The sequence below is a fragment of the Hyperolius riggenbachi genome, chromosome 9 (assembly GCF_040937935.1).
Source record: "Hyperolius riggenbachi isolate aHypRig1 chromosome 9, aHypRig1.pri, whole genome shotgun sequence".
NCBI classification, from domain to species: Eukaryota; Metazoa; Chordata; class Amphibia; order Anura; family Hyperoliidae; genus Hyperolius; species Hyperolius riggenbachi.
The window spans coordinates 146,615,177-146,620,176 of record NC_090654.1 but is presented as its reverse complement, the minus strand read 5'-3'; positions in this window follow the sequence as shown (position 1 = coordinate 146,620,176).

The window sequence follows — 5,000 nt, the reverse complement described above, 5'->3', positions numbered from 1 at the left end:
GTGGAGGACACACATTTGTTGTATTTAAACACCAGAGTATCAGGGTCCAAGCTGGAGTCAGTCAATTCATCAAAGCTAAGGTTATCTCGGATATGTTGAGGTGTTAGCCATTTTAAGCGGCGATATTTTATTTGATTCTTGACCTGGTGTTTGACAGCTGGTATTGAGAGGGAGAAGTGGATAGTGTGATGGTCTGACCAGGCAACAGGTTTAATTTCCACATTGGCTATTGACAGCCCAGTATGGAATATAAGGTCCAGAGTGTGGCCTTTCCTGTGAGTAGCAGAGCTGATTGATTGGAGGAAGCCCAGTTCATGTAAGGCACGAGGTAGCTCTATTCCAAGTTTTGAAGAGGAGTCATCCACCCATGTATTGAAATCTCCAAGAACAATCCATGTGGGGTGTTCCAGTGTTAGGTTGCATAGGAGGTCTACAAGTTCCTTAAGGAAGTCTGAGTGTTTTTCTGGTGGGCGGTAGCAGTGGCGTACCTAGGGCTTTTGGCACCCGGTGCTGGGTATTGAAAGACACCCCCTGGAAAAATGGGCGTGGCCACAACCTGCGGCGTGTTTTGCGTGCCGCGGCGAAACATGGGCGTGGTCATGACCAGATGAGGACGGAGCTAACTGTAATTTAAGGTATTAGCTAGTGTAGTTGCCCCAGTATAGCTAGTACACTTGCCCCCAGTATAGCTAGTACACTTGCCCCCAGTATAGCTAGTACACTTGCCCCCAGTATAGCTAGTACACTTGCCCCCAGTATAGCTAGTACACTTGCCTCCAGTATAGCTAGTACACTTGCCCCCAGTATAGCTAGTATAGTTGCCCCCAGAATAGCTAGTATAGTTGCCCCAGTAGTATAGTTGCCCCCAGTATAGATGCCCCCAGTATAGATGCCCCCAGTATAGCTAGTATAGTTGCCCCCAGTATAGCTAGTATAGTTGCCCCCAGTATAGCTAGTATAGTTGCCCCAGTAGTATAGTTGCCCCCGGTATGGGGGAAGCTTGGAAGGAGGGGTGGCAGGGAGGGGGGCCAGACCCCCCACCTCCCTCACCTGGGCCCCCTCCTTCTTGCGCTTCCCCCCTCCTAATTAGCAGCAGCTTTAGATATGCGGGCAGGAGCGGGCGGAGAGGACTTACCTGCTTCCTGGAGATGGCGCACACCTGCTTCCTGGAGAAGGCGGAGAGCAGCGTCACGTGACGATGACGCTGTGCGCCATCGCCTGGAACGCAGGAAGCAGGTGAGTAAGTCCTCTCCGCCCGCTCCTGCCACATATCTAAAGCTGCTACTAATTAGGAGGGGGGAAGCGCAAGTAGGAGAGGACCCAGGTGAGGGAGGTGGGGGGTCCGTCCCCCCTCCCCGCCGCTTTCCGCACCACCCCTCCATTCTGTGTTGCTTCCCCCCAGTGGCAGACACAGCCAACAGTGGGCCCCTGTGCAAATTACCAACTGCGGGCCCCCTCTCAAGCAGCAAAAAGTGGGTGTGGCAACAACAGAACGTGGTGCAGTTGAACATTACACATATTTATGAAAACAGCCTGTGGTAACCTTCCCGGAGCCCCAAAAGTGCTGACAAAGTAAAGGAGATTTGGTCTCTGACAGTTGGTCATAAAAATATAATCCTCAATTGGTTTTTATCTTTTCTTACCTTAAAAATAGGACAAGCCCCTAAATGACAAATGAAGCAGTCATGAGGCACCCAAATAACAATTGCAGCAACCACCCAAGTTACACAGTTATGCAGCATGTCCAGCCAATTAACACAGTTATGCAGCATGCACAGCCAAATAACACAGTTATACAGCATGCCCAGCCAAATAACACAGGTATGCAGCATGCCCAGCCAAATATTATGCAGCATGGCCAGCCAAATCACAGTTATGCAGCATGACCAGCCAAATAACACAGTTATGCAGCATGTTCACCAAAATAACACAGTTATGCAGCATGGCCACCCAGTTGACACAGTTATGCAGCATGGCCACCCAGTTGACACAGTAATGCAGCATGGCCACCAAATTAACACAATTATGAAGCATGGCCAGCCAAATAACAGTTATGCAGCATGACCACCCAATTAACACAGTTATGCAGCATGGTCACCCAATTAACACAATTATGCAGCATGGCCATCCAAATAACACAATTATGCAGCATGGCCATCCAAATAACACAATTATGCAGCATGGCCATCCAAATAACACAATTATGCAGCATTGCCATCCAAATAACACAGCCATGCAGCATGGCCACCCAATTAACACAGTTATGCAGCATGGCCATCCAAATAACAGTTCTGCAGCATGGCCAAACAATTGACACATTTATGCAGCATGGCCATGCAATGGACACGGTTATGTGGCATGTCCTCCCTTATAACACAGTTATGCAGCATGTCCACTCGAATAACACAGTTATGCAGCATGACCACCCAATTAACACAGTAATGCAGCAAAAACACACAATTATACAGCATGCCCATATTTCCGCCTAGGGGCAAAAAGCCCACTTTACCTCTCCTTACCATGCCCACAGGAAGCGCTCCTGCATGTAAGCACCATTGGCCCCACCTCCTCACTACACAGCAACACATTGGGCACTGCATGTCAGAGGCAGCATCCCAGTGTGTATGGCACTCAATCTCCTGATGTGTTACCAGCAAGATAAAGCTTAGGGCGCATACACTCATCCAATTTTGATTGGCCAATGAATGGCTAGTTTTACAATTTCCAAGTAGTATGAAAGTTTACCTAAACAATCTGTTCATAGTTTCAAAATATGTTGGCCTTCATTCTACATGGAGGTGGTAAACTGGCCAGTGATTGACTAAATTTAATTTGTGTATGCACATTTATATTTTGGTGCAACTCTCAGCTATAATATAGAAAAGCACCAGAGCCCAGCTGAAGTGCTCTAACTGAATGCCAAGTGCTATAACTGAACGTATTTTGGATACACAGTTGTTAAAGGGGTTCTGTGGGTGTTTGCTTAGGATAAAAACCATCACTTACCTGGGGCTTCTATCAGCCCCCTGTAACAGTAATGTCCCACGCCTTCCTCCTCCGATCCGCCGTTCCCCGCTGCCGGTCCTGGTCTAGCACATCACGCCGTCCAACTGCGGCTGCGCGGCCGTGCTCGCTCCCGCATCATCAGAAGCTTACTGCGCAGGCGCAGTACAAGAAAACTTCGTACTGCACCTGCGCAGTAAGCTTCCGAGGACGCAAACGGCAGCACAAATTATTCAGCTAGGATAGACGAATAATGCCCGATGCCAGCGGCGGGGAACGGCAGATCGGAGGAGGACTGCGTGGGACATTACTGCTACAGGGGGATGATAGAAGCCCCAGGTAAGTGGCGGTTTTTATCCTAAGCAAACACCCACAGAACCCCTTTAAAGTCAATTGCATTGCGCCCAAAGTGACATATAGCTGATAATCTCCATTAGACCTCTTTCAGACAGAGAGCTGACAGGTGGTGAATTCACCAATTGTCAGCTGCTCTCCTGCACTGGCTTAGCGCTTGCTGACAATTGGTACCAGCACTGAAGAGTCAGCCCCATGGAGTCACATCTGAGCACCCTGCTGTGCTCAAATATGACATGTCGTGGTCCTCTGCAACCAGGAAACGGCATTGCATGTTAAGCGCTGACACGCGTGGTGCTTTAAAAGCAGCAATTCAGCTGTATTTTAATTTCACCTAAATTACACTTTTGGGCGGCAGACAGGATGCTGAACTGCCCGACAAGCACAGTGGCGTAGCAACAGAGGGGTGCAGAGGTTGTGACTGCACTGGGGCCCCGTAGGGCCCTCCCTCAACCGCAGTATTAGCTCTTTATTTGGTCCTATGCTGGTAATAATTACTTCTATAGACGCTGTGAGTAGTAGTAATCCTTAACCTGCTGAGCGGTCTGGACGAGCTCAGCTCGTCCAACACCGCCAGAGGCTGCCGCTCAGGCCCTGCTGGGCCGATTTTCGTCAAATAAAGTGCAGCACACGCAGCCGGCACTTTGCCAGCCGCGTGTGCTGCCCGATCGCCGCCGCTCTGCGGCGATCCGCCGCGAGCAGCGGCGAAAGAGGGTCCCCCCAGCCGCCTGAGCCCAGCGTAGCCGGAACAAAAAGTTCCGGCCATCGCTAAGGGCTGGATCGGAGGCGGCTGACGTCAGGACGTCGGCTGACGTCGATGACGTCACTCCGCTCGTCGCTATGGCGACGATGTAAGCAAAACAAGGAAGGCCGCTCATTGCGGCCTTCCTTGTTTATTCTGGGCGCCGGAGGCGATCGGAAGATCGCCTCCGGAGCGCCCTCTAGTGGGCTTTCATGCAGCCAACTTTCAGTTGGCTGCATGAAATAGTTTTTTTTTTATTTAAAAAAAACCCTCCCGCAGCCACCCTGGCGATTTAATCAGAACGCCAGGGTGGTTAACAAACTGTTCTCTATCCCCTTCTTGCACTTCAGACACTGTGTTATCCTTGGCAGGTTTGGGGGGTTAATTTAAAACTTGCACCAGGGCCCATTGCTCCTTAGCCACGACACTGGCCCAGTTCACCTTTTCATCTGAAAGAGGCCTTAGGTGTGTAGTAGTTCCTAACTAAACATGTGCTTTATTCTCCTGCTTCACGCACAGATTTCTATGACCTGGATGCAGAAATAAAGCATGTGTATTCCCCATTTCTTAATGGCATATCCCACTGCATCTTCACCTCAGGACTTTCTTGTACAGTACTTAGAAGAAAGGTTAAACTGTACCTGAGATGTTTGATGGTGCTGTATGCATACTTACCTGGGGCTTCCTCCAGCCCCATGAGGTGCATGGGCTCCCCATCCTCTCCATTATCTCAGTATCCCCACTGGTAATCTGGCCATTTGCGCTGTTCTGTGCACATGCAGCTCTGCTGTGCGTGTGTTAATGCGAGCGGTCTACACTTTCACAGTACTACTATCTATGCAGGGGCAAAATGATCCTGGTTGTGGGAGAGCGACGCATCCAGGCACCGGGGCAACTGAGC